This window comes from Cimex lectularius, unplaced genomic scaffold (genome assembly GCF_000648675.2).
Source record: "Cimex lectularius strain Harlan isolate CLEC.00 unplaced genomic scaffold, Clec_2.1 scaffold71, whole genome shotgun sequence".
NCBI classification, from domain to species: Eukaryota; Metazoa; Arthropoda; class Insecta; order Hemiptera; family Cimicidae; genus Cimex; species Cimex lectularius.
The window spans coordinates 1,104,434-1,124,676 of NW_019392655.1; the positions used below are offsets into that span (position 1 = coordinate 1,104,434).

The 20,243-nt window shown below is 38.9% G+C and overlaps 1 protein-coding gene across 1 annotated transcript in view; it reads left to right on the forward strand.

Annotated features, from left to right (window-relative positions):
- The window catches only part of LOC106668278 (locomotion-related protein Hikaru genki), a 614,924-nt gene that overhangs the window by 464,482 nt on the left and 130,199 nt on the right, over positions 1-20,243 (forward strand). The window lies entirely within an intron of this gene.

Below are 20,243 nucleotides of genomic sequence, written 5' to 3' on the forward strand. Positions count from 1 at the left end.
TCAGAGAAAACAAAAATGTTGAAATTTGGATTTTTTTTTTTAAATGTTGGATTGGTAACTGTTATTAACTACTAATTCCTGGAGCTTTGCAAATTACGTCAAAAGTTTTCCATTCAATTACCTTCCAGCGGTATACCCACCTTTTTGGATTGTTCTTCTAGAATGCCCAAAAATTGTGCATTTTCTTGAGAAAAAAACTGGTGTCGATGAAGGTGGGCACGTTCAGTTTTTCAAAGAAATCCATCTGGCTCTTGAGTTTCGTTTCAGTTCTTTAATGTTCAGTTCAATCAGTTTGGTTTATGTTACCAGCTGACAACTTCCTCAGGTTGATCATTTTAATTATGCCCTTGATTCCTAATGCACATCTTGCTGATATGCATTTCATTTACGGTTAGTGCAACGGTAATGCTATTGCTGCAAGGGGAGAATACCAAGCTCGTTTTCCACATTGAGACGTTCCAGCAGATCACACCAACTATTTCATCAGAGGCTGAGGAAAACTGGTCTTTTACTTCGAAGAACGAGGGAAGGCAATCAGTGAATTGATGTTGATGAGGAAATTTTGCATCCTTTTAATCATGATCCCGAAACCAGTACTGGTGCGTTACGTACAAACCTTGGTGTTTCACAATGGAGCGGTTGGGATACATTCCGACGGGAAGGATTGTACCCTTAACATTTTACGAGGGTGTTTGTTATGGATGAGGAAAAAATCAACTCACGCTGGTGGTCATTTCGTTCCAAACTGTGCACTGTCGCAAAAGTGTGAAAGAACCAGTTTCCCTCAGCGTCTGATGAAGTCGTTGGAAGGTACGATCTGCTGGGACGTCTGGATGAGCGTAAAAAAAATTTCAGAAATGTACTTTGAGGAGTATCATGCCATTTTAAATAGTTATTCGTACTCGTACTATTCGTATTCCGCTATACTGGAAAATTAAATCAAAATTTTTTGATTGATGAGAAACTAGACAAAAAATAAACGTTTACTCGATTCTGGATTTTTCCTAAAAACGACCCAATAAGAATAATTAAGAATGGAATAGAAGGTAAACTCAGCCTATATATGGAAAAATTCTTCTCGTGTGTAAATTTTCTCAATTTGGATGTTTCTTAGTGACCTGTTGTTTCGGTATTTGTTGAAGTCGTGAGGAGTGATCAAGAATGAGGTAATTTAGAAACCACCTTTTTTTGCCGACGTTTCGACCTATATTCGGGTCATCTTCAGGGCATAAAGTGTGGCGCTATTTTATTATTGGTGTTATATTGGTTTTGTGTGTCACAACACTTTCACACAAAACCAATATGACACAACAAGAATACCACCACACTTCATGGCCCGAAGATGACTCGAATGAAGATCGAAACGTTGGCAAAAAATGAAACAGGTGTTTTTTAACCTACCTTGTTCTTCACCGCTCCTCACAACTTCAACAAAATCTTTCCCGTTTAATTCTTATTTTCATTTGATTATGGTCTTGCCTGTCTTACTATAAAATCATAAAACGAAGAACGATTAGTTTTTCCCGTGTGTGATTGACACCAATGGGCCGAGCTTTGGTTCACAAATTGCCTTGCCACCTGTGCCCATACATCTGGAGTGTATCAATAGCGTGTAATCAAGTCATTAGACGTGATAATGGAATTTGCACTATGCGTTTATGCGAACCAATGGGGATTTGACCGAGGTATTAATGGTAATCAGGCTTTAAACATCAGCGTTTAGCTCGTATCAGCGTTCATGCCGAGCAACGAAAATAGCCCCACCTTCTGCATTAACGGCTCCTATCTGATTCTATTAATCAGCGCGATTTATAGTGATGGCACGATAACATGACGGAAAACCTTGTTACTATGATGTTTACACAATTGGTCTGCCAAACATTAGCAACGACCTCATGGGAAATCTTTTACGCTTGGCATTAACTACGTTCACCTTCTTTATTTTCCAACTGACTTTACTCCACACATTATATTTCAATTTTAAAATACTCCAATATTAAATACATTAAATTCACTAGTTTTCGTGGTCCGCTTGACCAATTAATATCATTCAATTAATTAAGGTTTTCAGTTGAGATGAAAAATGGCAAAAAGAAGTGAAAATTCAAAAAGATGGGGTTGAGATAGGAAGTTAGTGCCCGAGTGGATCGAAGTCACGACAGCTCAAGTGGTAGAGTAGCGACGTATCAAGCCGAAGGTCGTGGGTTCGAATCCCGCTCGTGACGCTGACTTTTTTATCTCAACTAAAAACCTTAATTAATTGAATTAAATACATTATTTTTGGGCATTACCAATGATTAAATCGTGGATAAAACTTTGTTCCTTTCATTGTAATAACTAATAAAATAGTGAATTCTTCGATTGTTTGTTATTAACACGTATTTAACCTAAACATTTTAGGGTTGAAACGAAACGAAAATTAATCATTACATTAATTGATTACCGTTCGTGAACTTTTCCTTGTTTTTATTATCTAATTTTTTATTTCCGAGTTCTCTGAAATCAGGCCAATAAAAGGGAGTATCCTTGGTCCTATCCTTTATACCATCTATACTGCTGATCTACCTACTAACCCCAATACCATCATTACCACCTACGCGGATGATACCGCAATTTTGTCCTCTAACTTGAATCCTGCCTCTAATAAAGCTACCTCTAATATCCAAGAACACCTTGAGCTTATCGAAGGTTGGTGCAAAAAGTGGAGGACGAGATTAAACGTGTGATTAAACGAAAAGTGCATCCAATGTACGTTCACTTTGAAAAAACAGTCTTGCCCTCCACTATACATCAACAACGAAGAGACACCGACTTCCACTCAAGTCAAATACCTAGGACTATACCTTGACAGTAGACTGACGTGGAATCCCCACACAAGACTTAATAGACAACAACTCCACAGAAGACTTGGACAATTACGCAGACTACTAGGACCAAAATCCGGGTTGACCATCAGCACTAAACTGACCTTATACAAGACTTTATTGCGACCACTTTGGACATACGGTGTGGAACTGTTGGGTTCCGCCAAACCATCCAATATCCAGCGTATCCAGTCCTTCCAATCAAAAGTCCTCAGACAAATCGTCAAAGCTCCTTTTTACGTCTCTAACCTCACTATCCATAAAGACCTCAACGTTCCTTTTGTCCACGAACTGAACCATTTCCGATTCCAAAAATTTCATACCAACCTATCGATCCATCCTAACCCTACCGCTAGAGCCCTCTCCACATATTCCCATCCCGAGAATCCACCACGTCGGCTAAAACGACGATGGCCCTGAGACCTCCTTGCCCCTTAATCTATTAAAATCAGTGCCAGCACTGGCTGGCTTTTCATGGCATGCGTCCTCCGGGTGCAGCGCTGGCATCAGTGTTAGTGTTGTGACCGAGCGGTGAACAATATACATTGTGATCACATTTGTATTATGTACAAGTACATATAGGCTACAAATAAATAAATTAAATTTTAAAGAAAATTTATTTCTTGTTTTTTCTTATAAATAAAAGTAAAACATTGCTTTAATAATAAATACATAAAAATTAAAACATCGAACATCGATGGTTTGACGTGGATGTCCCATCCCTAGGACTCAGTCGGTTCTATTTACATGACCATTGTCTGACTCATTCTGTGTGGCCTGAACTTGTAACATCAGTAAATAAGGTTCACGGGTTCAATTTGTCATCGCCCGAATGTAATTTATTAGCGTGAAAGAAAAGTGTTGTTTAACTCATCTGTCGAAATTGGACAAAATTCAAAATAAATGTCTCAGAATATGTCTAGGAGCCATGCATTCCTCACCAATAAATGCTCTCCAGGTGGAGGCCAAAATTATGCCTCTGAACATGCGACGATCTTTGGTGGCTGGCAGATTTTTATCTTCCCGCATGGTTATTGAAAATCACCCTGTTATTGCTCGTATCAGACACTTAGCTATGCTTTCTAGCACAAATCGATACTGGAAAAACAAACGAACTCCATTGCTGGTCCAGTCTTTCTTAAAACTTTCTCAATTGACCCTCTCCATCCCCCCAACCCCCAATCATCCTAGGTACCTTACCCAAACTTTTCCCTTATTGTTTAGCCATACTTGCGCTATACCGGATCCCTTAGCTTTACCTGATTGGTCTCATTTCCCTCCTTATGTAGAACAGGCAGCCAGGGGGGTCAATCTGACGCGGCATTAACCCTATATACGGACGGATCCAAGCAGGGCAATCTGGTGGGCGCTTCATTTTTTGATCCCTGCAATAATTTTGCCGTACAAATTAAACTGAGTGGGGTCGCCTCCATTTTTACTGCTGAAGTGTTAGCAATCTTGGAAGCCTTAAAGTATGCTCAGACTTGAACCCTTCCGACTTAATTATATTCTCTGAAAACCAAAGTGTGGTCCATTCCCTTCACAGTATCCTTAAAGCCAATCACTTCATCCTCCACAGATTTTCAATTTAATATGCCAGTTAAATACCTCCAACACTAACATCTATGTACTCTGGGTAAAAGGACATAACGATAATGTTTACAACGATGAAGCCGATAGACTGGCTGAAGAAGCAGCCATATCTGGTCCTGTTCAGTTTTTCATTTCGGTTGGAGATATTAGATCTCATTTGTATAGGCACTCCTTGAGATCTTGGCAAAGGGAGTTCAGATCCACAAGTAATGCCAAGGTTTACAAATCAATTCAAACCCATAACCCTCCCTTCTCGTGGTTCCGTTCTATGAATTATCCCCGACAATCCCTTACTTCCATAATCCGTCTCCGACTAAACCACAATAGTCTACCTGTCCACCTTTATAAAATCAAAATCCTTAATTCCCCTTACTGCTCCTGCAACAACTTAGTAGTGGCCAATGCCAACCACGTCCTTCTTGAGTGCCCTCTTACCGCCTCAGGCAGAGAAGCATTTTACAGATCGCTGATTATGCCCGGCATACCTCTTCCCATCACAGTGTCCAATCTCCTATGTTACTCCCACAGATCTGATATAATTGAACCCTTAATTAAATACATTTACCGCAACAAAATCATAATATAACACAAAAAAAGGTGTTGTTTGATTGCACCCCGAGGAATATCGAGTATTCGGAGATGGGTGTGTGAAGTCTGGAAAATAAAAGCAAGTTATTAGGGAAAATCGAGTGGGTTCAACAACGCACCGACGAATATCTAGTACTCCATATTTCTATGTTTGTACTGAAGTACTCCCGACGCAGGCGTGAGACTGCGAAGTACTCTGCCCTGGTGCCGAGGCTTTGGAACGGAACTGCTTCGTTTGGTGGTTTCTGTAAAAATATAAGTCCTGGTATCCTGAGGGGTATAGCCTTGCAACCAGTTCGGGCGTGAGGGGGGGCGTGTAATTCCTGAAATCTGTCTGTATATTATGTTTTCGTTTCTATTTGATATTTGATAACCTGGGGCTAGCATTTTATGATATCTGCAAAATAAACGTGCAAAAGCAATGAAACACATCTAGTGCGATACGCTCAAACTGCTGCAGTTTTAAAAAATACGCTTCAAAGGTTAGAAAAAGAAGTAAAAACGCATAAGCCCTGAGATGAGCTTAGCTGTTAATCGACCCATAAAGTAAGTATTCCTCTTGTCCAGGTACGCTCCACACTCTCCTGTCCACATCATGCCCACGCAGCTTCTGCATGTCTACTGGGTCTTTATCCTGATCACCGGTCTGGAAGGATCACCTGCTTGTTCGCAGTACGGCTGTCAACAGCAACGGCATTTAAACCATATTTCCCGCCGCGTCGGCCGAACTATGTTCCAGCACCACGTGGCATGACTCCGCCTTGCGCCAAAAGTGGCAAAACCTATTGCGTCCACGTCGACGAATATCCACAACAGCTGATAACAACGTTGGTCTCAGGCTGGCAGTACATCTATAACACATTGCTCGCCAATGAAATGGTAGAGGGTGCCACACCGAGAGACACTTATGGCCCAACACCACCACAAAAAAAACCGTTTGACAAGAAATAAAGAGCAAATAAAATAAAACTGAAGAAGAGCATCAAAGAAGTTTCTGGGTTGAGTCCCGACTGGGTGTAGTAGGGTACCAAGTTTTGATGTGAAGGTCCGTCCAGTGTTCAGAAGGTCCACAGAAAGAGGACTTCTTTGTTGGTCTCCTCCGTCTTCAGCAGACGTCCTGAGGTCCGCTTGGATTCGCTTTCCTCCGAGAGTTTCAGCCAGGCTTGGTGAATATTCTGCATCGCTGCATACTTGCTGAGATTAGGTAGAGATCTTCGAAAAGATTTTCAGTTTGATGTGTTGGTAAACAGGAGATAGTGAGTTCGAATCTCGCCGGTGCCTCCAATTTTTTGTGAGGATAATAAATGGAATAAAATGGGTCAAAACAGTATAATTAAAATAATAATAAATTAACTTCTAAAATTAAAATTAAAATTTACTAAATAATAGATACCTTTAAACAATATAAAACAAAATTACAATTAATTAAGGTTTTTAGTTGAGATGAAAAAAAGTTAATGGCACGAGCGGGATTCGAACACACGATCTTCGGCTAGATAGGCCGCTGCTCTACCACTTGAGCTATCGTGACCTCGATCCACTCGGACATCAACTTCCTATCTCAACCCCACCTTATGAGTTTTCCCTCCTTTTTGCCATTTTTCAAATTTTTTCGGGGGTTCGAATCCGCTCGTGCCATTAACTTTTTTTCATCTCAACTAAAAACCTTAATTAATTATAATGATTTAATTGGTCAAGCGGACCACGAAATTAGTGAATTTAAAGAATAAAACAAAATACAAACTCTTGACAAAAATTATTTTGACAAAAAATAAGCAAAGAGAGAATGAAAGAAAGGATCAACTTACAGGCCTTTGTACGTCCGATACCAACTCTGCAAACCCAACTGCTTTTTTCTTATCTTATCACACCTTGGTGGGTCACCTCCCACCATGTTACTATTTGATCGTTACAAAATCTCCAACATTATACATACGAGGATAAAAAGGTGGGGTTAGGGTGGGAAGTTGGTGTCCGAGTGCATCGAAGTCGCGATAGCTCAAGCGGTAAAGCCGAGAGTCGTGGGTTCGAATCCCGTTCGTGACACTGACTTTTTTACCTCAACGAAAACCTTAATCAAAGATTAATTAATTGAAAAGAATTTTTCGGCCAATCGGACCATGAGCTCTAATGAATGGAATTACACATATAGTTCAAATTTAGTCACGAATCTCCTGTGATATGTACAAGAGTCGGTGTTTAAAGATGACGAGTGCTCTTTAAACTCCAAACCGTCTGTTTTGTAAAATTACATTAGCCGTTAAATCTATTTGAACGGTAATTAAATATGATGTGTATTTCTTAATCGGATTATAACACGCTGTGTGTAAATTAATCCTTTAGTGTAAAGAGGTAAATCCTGGCGAGATTCAACTGCTTCCCAAGTCTATGTTCGCGTAAAATGAAGGCGCACGGTTGAATTGAAATGGATCTGATTTAGGATCATTATCATCAATGTTTTTTATGTATGATAATTTGATTCAGTTTTCGTAGATAGGATTGTCACGAGTTGGAAATAATTTGAAGCCCTGCTTTTCGCCAGTTTGTGTGAACAGGAAAATTTCTATGACTAAATCTTTTTTTTTTTTTTTTGTAGAAAACATCATGTTCCATACAACACTATGAAAACATTTACAGTTTTTCTTTTACAAGTTCAACATATTATTTGAGCTGACTTGTCAGAGGAATACGATTGGAGGCAAAAAAATCGGCAACCTTTAATATTTTTGATTATCTCTTAGATAATCTCCATAGATTTTCTTTCAACAATATTTGGTCCCTTTTAAAGGATTAGAGGTAACTAAAACTAGGTAAATAAAAATCTCCCACTTGAGTTTACAATTGGATTTTGCAAATAAATCTTTGAATAATCAATCTCTTATTTGTCGGTTTTGCTGTAAAGCATCTTTCTAACGTTCCGTGGTTTGATTTTTTTAAGTTGTAACAAATTTTAAGTTCCAAATTTGTTTGAGTGATGGTTCCAAGTGATGCAGATTCGGCTAGAATAATAGCATTGTTGGAAAATGGAAGAAGTCAAGCCACGGTGCTTAAAATTCCCAGAATCCCAGTTCGAAGGGTCTTCCATCTTCACCAAGATACTGTAGGTTACACAAAAAGACATGGATCAGGTCGCCATCGTCTCACGTCTAAGTGATCGTTTTATTGTTTTGAATGTACACCATAATCGACAACCTACCGCTGTTGAGACCAAGACTTCAACAAGTTAAGAAATGTTAATGTCAGTTTAAGCACTGTAGGGTGATAATTTTCAAAAGTTAGATTACATGAGAGAAGGCCTGCTGTTGGGCAGAACTTATGACAAGGCAGAGAAGAGCTCGGTGAAGTTTCACAAGAAACCACATCGATTGGTCTGAGCAAGATGGACTAAATTCGTGTATTTAGAAGGTTTTATTTGAGGTCATGCGATGGCCGAGAGAGGGCTTGGAGAAGAACTGGTTAGCGATATATCCCCGAACCATTTTCACTCCGGAGAAACTATGTAGGTGGAGTTATGATGTGGGCAGGCATTTTTATGGAAGGTCGCTCAAATTTGATCTTCATCCTTGGATCCCCTAACAGCCGCACGATACTTTGAAGATGTGTCAGAAGAAGTTGTTCCTTATACGCCACCAATTGACGACGGTTTTATTTTTATGCAGGGTAATAAAAGGCCCCACACAGCTAGGATCTTTGGGGACTACTTGGAACGGGCTTGAATTCGATGTTTGGAGTGGCCAGCATGTTATCTCGACTTAAACCCGAACACCTTTGGAACGAGTTGTCAAAGAGAGTAAAAAATGACCCAGCGATACCAGAGAGTTTGCAGGAATTAAGTATGGCGCAGGATTTTGAAAATATTCCATAGCATATTTGGTTTTAAAAACCTCATAAAATCGATGCCACGTCGAATGCAAGCAGTGATCAACGCATAGGCTATATATATTTGTACAATGGATACCAGGAACTGGAGGAGTTCCCCCTGAGCACTACAGCTATACATTATTCCTGGCTCCATTTTTGGGGGTTCGCAGCTCGAGTGTGAATTTGAGCCCCCTGTGTGCCGGTATATTTTCATCGAAGAAACTCATTTTTGAAGGTGGTTGGGACCAAATTCAGGGTCGCTGAGATCTGATCCCGCCCCTTCCGTTGATGAGTGCCGTGTCAATATCTTTCAATTGCGGTCACCGGTCCCCTTAAGCTGGGAACACACTTACCCGATGCTACGCCATGCAACGCTACCCGATGCTACCCGACGCCTTGCCACGTTTTGGTGGGGTGTGCACACGTCGCGTACCGTCCACAGCGTTTATCACAATCGCATCGCATCTTTTGTTCTTAATTCACTATTTTGAGCAAAAGCTTGTACGGCCATGTACTAAATTGTTAGTTAAATTTTATGAGCACAAGTATCTAATAAATTGTTTGTTAAACTTAATTGTTTTAAATAAAGTAACTCCTAGCCATCATAATTAAACAATGTTTATAAAAACTTATGCATTTTTGTTCTCGTNAGAGAGAGAGAGAGAGAGAGAGAGAGAATATATATGTATATATATTTCTCTCTATTATACACGCACCGCACGCACACACGCGCGCGCACATAGACTAAATTTTTGATTACAATCAAATTCAATATGAGTGTGTTCATGGTTTCATGGCAACTTATAACAGCTTATGATTCTTCAATGAGTGTTTAGCTCAATGTCTAACGTTCAGATTGCTTAACGTAAGGTCTGACGGTTAACATGCCATAATGAAGTGTATTTAGGGTCTTAAAGGGATCGTCTTATTCTACTTGAGTAAGTTACGTAAAGTTAATAGCAGGTCAGAATCCCTTGATGAGGTCACGGGTTTTGCGAATTTCCAATCAGCGTTTCCCCTGTGATAAACAGTAATAATTTATATCATAATTAGATTGTCACGAAAGAGTCGAGTTGTTAATTGATTAGTGATTAATATTCAGAATTTAAGGTTGGAGATTTACCGTCATCCTTTGGTTTTGTTTTATATCCCTTTCACAAATATCGTTATGTGTTTTCAGCGATTTCAATTCATTTACATATATATAGTAACTCCCCTCTAGTCGGACCTCCGACACATGTCAAATCACGATCGATCTCGGTTGCGGCAAAGAGCTCGTCCCCAATTGGGCCGCTCCGATGGTTTTTCTACATTGGTTTGTTTTCTGCCAGGCTTATCGTTCATTTATTTACACAATTCTTAGCGTACATCTAGCGTTTGTTCAGACAAGAGCCATAGCGTGGATATTTCATTATAGCTTTCAAGGTTTAGCAGTATTGCTGTTGTGTATTAGTCTTGACGGTCTTACTGACTGTCGGATGGTTTAGGTTCTTAAGTAGTTTTAAATAAAACTAATTTTGATTTAATCAATTGAAAAAGCTTAGAGTGGGTTTTAAGAAGGCCTTTTCTTAGGCAGATGGAAAGGACGTTCACGCGTAAAAATACGTCTCGATTTACTTGGCAATCGTTCCAATATTGGCTTCTCCGCAGATCGTTTATCATCGATAAGCCCATTGTACCTAACAAAGGTTGTTCGTGCACCATTTAAAAGCCGAGGCCCTTAATTATAATTAATTAACTCGTGCTGAATTAAATATAAAGAAAGAGCACAATTTATCCGCAGTTAATTCTATAGAACCTGCAAGGTAGAGGGGGCGGGTTTCTCATTTTATTTTAGACAAAATCTTTTATTTTCTTCTTCTTTTTTTTCCGGCCGGCTAGCTGCCTGGTCTATTGCCGGCACCTCGCATTTCTTCCACCATACGTTTTAAAAATTTATTTATTTTTATTTTTATTTATTTATATATTTTATTTTATTTTTAAACTTAGCTTTTCCGTAGGAAGTCTGGTGATTTTTCTACTTGTGTTCTGGGACGTTATTTCTATATTTTTAGCTCTCCCACACGTGGCGAAAAGGCTCTGAAAACTATCTCATTCGCTAACATTCAATCCTAGCCTAGCCTATATGCGGGTTTCAGAGTACTCGATATTCCTCTGAAGACCCGCCCTCCTTCACGCTAATAAATAAATCCATACATTATGTACAATTAAAATTACAATTAATCTAAAATATTAACCTAGGTTGGTGGGTTGATATTCCACCATAGACCCACCCATGCATACACTACTATCGCACTAATAAATACATTCCCTCAAACAGTAACCGATCATTCTAAATTTACAAATAAAAAAAATGCGGAACCACTGGCGCATTTAATATTACAACAGTGCCTCCGCCCATTCACTCTAAAAAATATTATAGCCTATTACTAACCTAAAACGGTGGGTCTGTGGAGTACGCGATATTCCTGCACAACCCACCCTACACACACATTCTCGCCAATAAATACACTCACTTCAGGAAGGGAAAAGAAAACCACGTGTGGAGAAGCATTAAAGGCGACTATATGCATTTATTTGCTTCAGATATTCGATTATTTTCTTGCTGTTGTCATTTCTGAGTTGTAAAACCTTTTTCAAACTCGAGGAAAGGCCACACTTTATTCTATGAGGCGCTAATAGTTCGCATTCGGTTAGTAAATTCTTAACAGTTATTTGTGCGCCGCACAATGGGCATCTCCGTGGACTTTTTCTCGCCAAGAGATGACCATGCGTCAGTCTAGTGTGGCCTATTCGCAATCGGGTCAACATTATTCTCTCTGTTTTGCTCATACTATCCATGGCCCACGGTTTGACTGTTTTAGTTCTTTTAATTTGTCGGTCATTTTGTCCCAGCGGTTCTGCCAATCTTTCCAACAAAGATTCTTCATATATTTTTTGACGTCCACTGGGCTCACGGGAGTTTCCGGGTCATATGGCATTATCGCTGCTCGTTTGGCAGCTCGGCTTTTCATTATCTTATATGGCTACATGGCCCGGTATCCAGGCAATAACTACCTCTTTTCTTTGTTCGTTTATTTCCCTGATTTTCTCTTGTATTGCCTGGATTAGTGGGTTCATGGTGAAGATATTACGGATGGCTAAAAACGCACTGAGTGAGTCGGTGCATATGACATATTTGTTGCACCCAATGTGTTCAGTTTCACTCAGCGCGGATGATATGGCAGTCAACTCTTTGGTTAAGATATTTGCAGCCTTTGGGAGAGGAATTGTTTCAACGTATTTTTCCCAGCATACTGCGCTGCCGACCCCCTCACTGACTCTCGAACCGTCTGTATAAATGAAGGTTCCTTCACTGTATTCTTCTTTGAGGGCATTTTCATTTAGCTTTGAATACATATGGCGGGGGCTCTTCTTTCTTCAATTCCACCATATCTACCCGTATAAGATTGAGGAGAGCATCCAAGGTTCTTTCTTGATTCTTTGATTTCCTCAAATTTGGGAATTGTAGCTCTCCTGAAGGGCAGTATCTCCTTCATCCTGATACCTAATGGCCTAGTACGGGTTCTTAGCATGGTGTACTCCTCGTCGCAGGCCGGATCGTACAGCACCTTATATAAAAAGTGCTCTTTTCTAGCCCAGATATTGGCACAATAGTTCAGAATTAACTGAATTATTTTTTCCCCGGGAGGTAACACCCCGGCTTCTGTGCATATACTACTTACTGGGCTAGTCCGGAAAGCTCCTGTAACCAGTCTTAATCCTGCGACATATACATTGTCCAATTTTCGTAAAGTGGTTTTCCTCGCTAAGGAATACACCACGTAATACAGTTTCGTACACAGCAATGACTTGAAGATCTGAAGCAATACTTCTCTCGATGCTCCCCATTTGAAGTTATTTAAGAACTCCATTAGATTTAGGACCTGCTTGGTTTGGGATAGCGTATTGTCAACGTGCGTCTGCCATCTAAGTTTAAAATCAAAGGTGAGGCCGAGGTATTTAATTGATGTCACATACTGGAGGGCCAGTTCATTCATTTTGAGAGGAGGGGCTTTACAACTAAAAGTAAAATGATTCGAAGCATTACAAAGGGGACCGCGGTAGCCGAGTGGTTAGCATGAGAGACTCTCACGCCGCGGTCGTGGGTTCGATTCCCACCGTCGCCTCTGGACCTTTTTTTGAACACACAAGAATTCGTACTATGGCTAATATGCAAGATCATAAGGCAAAAAAAAAAAGCATACAAAAACTATGCATTGCGTAGGGTTACATGAATTATAACCAAAAAAATGAAAACTATTAAAGAGGGGTAGATTGGAAACATTCCTTAATTATAATTAATTAACTCGTGTTGAAATAAATATAAAGAAAGAGCACAATTTATGCGCAGTTAATTCTATGGAATCTGCAAGGTAGAGGGGGCGGCTTTCTCATTTTATTTTAGACAAATCTTTTTTTTCTTCTTCTTTTTTTTCCGGCCGGCTAGCTGCCTGGGCTATTGCCGGCACCTCGCATTTCTCATTTTATTTTGGAAAAATCTTTATTAAAAGCACTATTTTTCGTGCTCCGCTTGACCAATTAATAACTTTCAATTAATTAAGGTTTTAAGTTGAGATAAAAAAGTCAGTGTCACGAGCGGGATTCGAACCCACGACCTTCGGCTTGATACGCCGCTACTCTACCACTTGAACTATCGTGACTTCGATCCCCTCGGGCACTAATTTCCCATCTCAACCACACCTCTTGAATTTGTTATCTCAACATAAAACCTTAATTAATTGAAAGTTATTAATTGGTCAAGCGGAGCACGAAAAATAGTGAATTTAATGAAATAAAATGAAGTACACTTCACTAAAACTCTCCGTGGCCATTTCATTTTGTCACCGAGAATCCAATCCGATTACACGACATTTGAAAAATGGCAAAAAGGAGGGAAAATTCAAGAGGTGTGGTTGAGATGGGAAGTTAGTGCCCGAGGGGATCGAAGTCACGATAGCTCAAGTGGTAGAGTAGCGGCGTATCAAGCCGAAGGTCGTGGGTTCGAATCCCGCTCGTGACACTGACTTTTTTATCTCATCTTAAAACCTTAATTAATTGAAAGTTATTAAAAGTAAAATGACTCGAAGCATTACAAAAACTATGCATTGCGTAGGATTGCATGAATTATAACAAAAAAATGAAAACTATTAAAGAGGGGTGGATTGGAAATATTCCTTAATTACAATTAATTAACTCGTGCTGAAATAAATATAAAGAAAGAGCACAATTTATCCGCAGTTAAGTCTATGGAATCTGCAAGGTAGAGGGTGCGGGATTTCTCATTTTATTTTAGAAAAATCTTTATCAAAAGCATTGCGACAGGGTTACATGAATTATAACAAAAAAATGAAAACTATTAAAGGGGGTTGACTGGAAACATTGCATAAATTTAATCAACATATTTATTTCCGCCTCAGGCCCACGTCACGTTTCCTAAATAAACTATTGAACTATCATAGTTATACGGCTAAGCTTGACTAGGGCATTATGCCGGGGCTCAGCGAGAATTAGTTATTGTTAAGGAGGAACTAGCTGAAGGTGAGCTTGGAGATCAGCGAGATGAAGAAGACGTAATTCCAGAAGAGGATTAAACCCCGGGTTACAAAGTGAAAAATGTCTTCCTTCACCTTTGAGATCACATAGGACGAGGATTATCGAGGTTCTTCCAAGGCAGAAAGTTTCTCCCTTGGTCGTATTTTTATTTTAAGAGTATTCAACAAAATATGACTTAATTAAATATTGATGTAAACTTGTAAATTTTTATGTAGACTTTTTCCGTGCAAGTGTATAAATTTCTCAATCAAATCTTTAAAAAACGATCGGGCCAGAATTCAATGCTGTCTCGATAGAAAGAAAATTACAACATAGTTATCTGGCTAACGAATACCATATTGTTTATACAACTTAAGTACTCTGGGCTGGTAATAAAATGAAAACAAAATTTATATTAAAATACCTGTCTTCTTCGGCGTCTGAGACGTAGAAAAGATTAGCGGACAAAATTCATGCAGATTTTGGTCAAACTGTATAAAAAAAACTGATAAAACGATAAAACGACTTTCAATAACAGTCTGAGGATGATGCTAAGAATGCTTCGGTGCAGAACTCGACACTCGATCTGTTCCATATACAATAATAATAAAAAGGACTTAATGAAACAAGAAAAATTGTTTGGAGCGAATTTACATTGGACTTTATAAATTATCTCGTATGCAAGTCGAAGTCGAAAAGTACGTGACGGGAACGAACAGGAAGTGAACTAGAAATGCCCAAATTCAGGTTGGAATCGAATAGATAGTGAATTAAAAATTGAACTGCGAAACATAGCATTACTACGAAACTATGTTGAGTTTATATGAACCCACGGTGTTTTTGGACGTACCTTTACCTAACAGCGATGACCGCCATATCAACGCCTAAACCGTTGTGGCTACAGACGCCCACTGACCTGAAAAATAAGCCCTCAAGAAGTGAACAAAAAATGTTTATTAACCAACAAGAAAGAAAGGCAGCAAACGTCGAAACGAACTGGAAGGTAACAGTAAGCTAACTGGGGTGAGCTAGGAAGGGGAAAAAGCAAACAGGAAGCAAACCACGACGGGTACTGGAAGCTTACTGGGATTCGAACAGGAAACGAACTGAAAGCGAGCTGAGAATCAAACAGGAAGTCAACAAAAATATAACAGAGAGCAAACTACGAAGCGAAATGGATACAAACAGAGAGCGATCTGGGGTTCGAATCGGAAGCGAACAGGAAACGTATTGAAAGGAAACTGGGAATTAACAAAACAAGCAAACGAGCTAGGAAACGAAAAATTGAAAACGTGAAGCAAACTGCGAAGAGAACCGGAAGCAAGCAGAAAAATAACTGTGAATCGAATATGAAAAAAACTTAAGGCGATCTTAAAAGTGAAAAAGAAAGAGCTGAAAGCTACCTTGGAATCGAACAGGAAGGGGACTGGGATTCGAACAGTAAGCGCTCTACGAAGTGAAAAGGATCACGCCGCGGTCGTGGGTTCGATTCCCACCGTCGCCTCTGGCCCTTTTTTCACAATACCCCCCCCCCAAATTTGAACACACATACGAATTGTCACGTGGCTAATATGCATAGTTCATAACGCCAAAAAAAAAAAAAAAAAAAAAAAAGTGAAAAGGAAACGAAAAACTAACGAAACGAAAGCAAACTGTGAATCAAAAAGGAAATAAACTGGGAAGCGAACGGGAAATCAATAAAATAAGCAAACATAAAGAATACTAGAAGCCCACTGAAGGGAACTATGAAAGGGGAAAAACAGGAAGCAAACCGCTGTATGGAAGCGTACCAGGAACTGAACAGGAAACGATCTGAAAGCGACCTGAGAATCAAACAGGAAGTGAACAAGAAAAAAACAAGAAGCAAACGGCGACGGGAGCCGCAAGCGTACCAGGAGCTGAATAGGAAGCGATCTGAGAATCAAACAGGAAGTGAACAAGAAAAAAACAAGAAGCAAACGGTGACGGGAGCTGCAATCGTACCAGGAACTGAACAGGAAACGATCTGAGAATCAAACAGGAAGTGAACAAGAAAAAAACAAGAAGCAAACGGCGACGGGAGCTGCAAGCGTACCAGGAACTGAACAGGAAACGATCTGAAAGCGAGCTGAGAATCAAACAGGAAGTGAACAAGAAAAAAACAAGAAGCAAATGGCGACGGGAGCTGCAAGCGTACCAGGAACTGAACAGGAAACGATCTGAGAATCAAACAGGAAGTGAACAAGAAAAAACAAGAAGCGAACGGCGACGGGAGCTGCAAGCGTACCAGGAACTGAACAGGAAACGATCTGAAAGCGAGCTGAGAATCAAACAGGAAGTGAACAAGAAAAAAACAAGAAGCAAACGGCGACGGGAGCTGCAAGCGTACCAGGAACTGTACAGGAAACGATCTGAAAGCGACCTGAGAATCAAACAGGAAGTGAACAGGAAACGATCTGAAAGCGAGCTGAGAATCAAACAGGAAGTGAACAAAAAAAAACAAGAAGTAAACAGGGACTGAATTGCAAGAATAGTAGGAACTAAACAGGAAACGAACTAAAAGCGAGCTGAGACTCAAACAGGAAGAGAACTGGGGATCAACAAGTAACGAAAAAGAAGCGAACTGGGAATTGAACTGAAAGCGTAGTAAGAAACGAACTCGCAATCAAAGAAGAAGCGAATGGAAAACCAACTGGAAAACAATTGAATGCTAACAGTAAGAAGACGTGAAACAAACAGGAAATGAAAAGTGGAAAAAAGAAAGCAGTTGGGGTGAGAGCAGATTCGCGAGATCTGAAAAGAAAATATAATAATTATACTTAGCGACTTTTGGCGTGAACAAGTAGTTTTTTATTATTTAACGAGGGTATTTTCACTACAAGGTTATATGAACCCTCGGAATGCCGGTGGTTTTGGAAAATAGCCCATTTGTTGGATTAGAACTCGCCACTTTTTCATTACAGTGATGAGCGCCGTGACAGCGCCTATACTGTTGCGGCCAATGATATCCCATTTAAAATAGTTTTTAAAAAAATATATCTTACTGGTGAAACCGGCATAATTCAGCTATCAAGGTAATCCTTTATCTGGCTATGTTCATCGATATACTCCAGTCTTCGCAGCATTATTCAAAAAATTTAATCTTATGCGGCAAGTCTATATGGCTATCGGATACTATAACCATAGCTTTTTACAACACGATTTTTATGGCTTTTCCCCCCACGCCGGAATTGAGCGACACCATGAACCCGTCGATAAACAGAGAGAATAACAAAAGCCTTAATGACACTCCCTCCCTTCGATGTACCCGCCAAAAAGATGAAAGTGGATTTCACAATATTGACAATTTTCTAGGATAATCCCAAATCACAAAGTTTCAGCAGTAAAGCTCTTGGATCAATACTGTCAAATACAACTTTCGGGTTTACTAATACCGCGAAAGACTTTTTACCTAGAACTTGATTCAGTTTATATTATTTTATACGAAAGTTATTGATCATATTGTTCGTTAAATTAACTTATTTGCTTACAAAGATAAACTAAATATGCTTTCGTAGAAAGAAGCTAATTTGGAAAAACAAACAAAATTGATCCATAATTTGACAGTTCAGCACTCAAAAACAATGGAAGATATACGGTTTGGCCGACAGCATATATCTAGATTCTTTAATAATAATTATTCAGAAATCGTCAGATGCGGTCTGGTGTGATGTAGGTTTCAGAAAAACATTTTCTTTATCGTGCCAACGTTTCGATCTTTATTGAGATCATCTTCAGGGCCTTGTGTTATCTGCATTTCAGCAAAAACGTTCTGTGGTTGATAGATTGATAGGTTCTGAAACCTACATCACACCAGACCGCATCTCACAACATCTGAATAATTATCGATTAACGGTCACTAATCACCACACATTCTTTAATAATGTTAGAAATATTCAGTAGATATAGAAACAGACGTTTTTATGTTCTCTATATAAAATTCCATCCTGTTTTTTTGCTCTGTGATATGCTCATCCATAAGATCCCAAAATTGCAGATTTTGTTTATTTCGTGAACTCTATGATGGTAAACATAATAAATCCGTTTAAGAACGGAAAAATTTCGAATGGTACAGAAATGGCAGTTCATGTAACTTAGACGATTTAATGCTGCTGCTTTAAATCCATTCACAAGTTATTTGTAGATCAGTGGAATGATTTCAGAGTTATCGCCAATTTTTTTACTTTACTAAAAAATCAAGGGGCTTTCATGTTTATCACATATTAACTTTGAAGAAGGAATATAAGGTAGAAGGAAAAAAGGGCATAAAACTTGGACTGTGAAGATCTCCATCTCCAATTTGCAGATGGCCGAAACTATCAGAAATCGCCAACAGCGAGCCGGTTTATTTTTTAAGCTATCAAAAAGTTCGTTTTGGCGAACTTCAAGGTTTCCCCTTCAAAAAAGATTTTGATCAAGAAGTGCCTGAAGAACGAAGTTTCGGGCCGCATCGTTCAGATCAAAGGGCACCAACGTCAATGAATGCAATTTCTTTTCGGCGTCTTGTTCTTCTTGTTTTAATGATTTATAATAACTTATAAATACATGCATTACAAAGAAAAGAAACTACATTAAACAAAATAATATGTAACAAGAATATTTGTTTTATCGTCTGCTAAGTTGTCAAAAACGCTCAGACCATATAATATTTGTCGACCTAATATCAGCAAAAAAGTTTCTTGCTAGTAGTGCTTCATAATAGAAAAAAATGGACCTGTTTTCGCCAAGACCACGGGAAAATAAGGCATTTTGTCTTTTCTAGTGTCAGGACAATTTTCTACATGGCCATCAAGATCGACTAATCTCTTTTCAAGTAGGTTTCAACGTCTCATAAAGCCCTTAATAAATAGAGATAACAAAATATGGTATATATCATACATTCGAGCCTTTAAAATTTGTCTGTTTCAAACTGTAAAATCGTAGGTTTCAACGTCTACTTGAAAATAACAAAAAGAAGCCCTTTATAACTAGACATAACCGACTGTGATATTATCCAGAATTTATATCACTTAGTGACGTGGTGCTCAGTAAACTGCCTAGAACTTAATATTAAAAAATGTAATTTAATACGCTTTCATCGTATTGCGATGCCCTTTAATCGGTGATTTTAAGATCTGTGATATTAAACTTTCTTCACTAGACTCCATAAAGGACCTAGGGGTAATTTTTGATTCTAAGTTAACGTTCCTTGAACATATAGAATATACAAAAAACAAAAGCCTAAAAATGCTAGGTTTAAGCGTAATGTAACTAATATAAATAACATTAATGTAATTAAAAACCTATATTTCGCTTTGGTCAGGTCCCACTTACAGTATAACTCACCTGTTTGGTCACCCTACTACATTAATCATGTATGTACATTAGAAAAGTGGAAAACTAATTTTTAAGATTCTGTGGACTCAAACTGCAAACACGTTTTGAACCAGATGGCCAAACCATTCAACTGAGGTCCAAATTAGGTATAAATTCACTAGAACCTAGAAGATCAACGACTGATGCTCTAATATTTTTCAAAATAAGTAACAATATGATTAAATGCCCCTCTCTACTTGAAGAGACAAAATTTCAAATACCTGTCTATAGAAATAGACAAATTCAGTTGTTTTATGAAGCACACCATAAAAACAATTTTTGAAAAATGCACCTGTGAAAAGGGCTTATAAAATACTAAACTGTGCAAACAACCACTAGATATATTTTACCAGTCACAAAACTGATATACAAAAGTATTATTGTCAATTC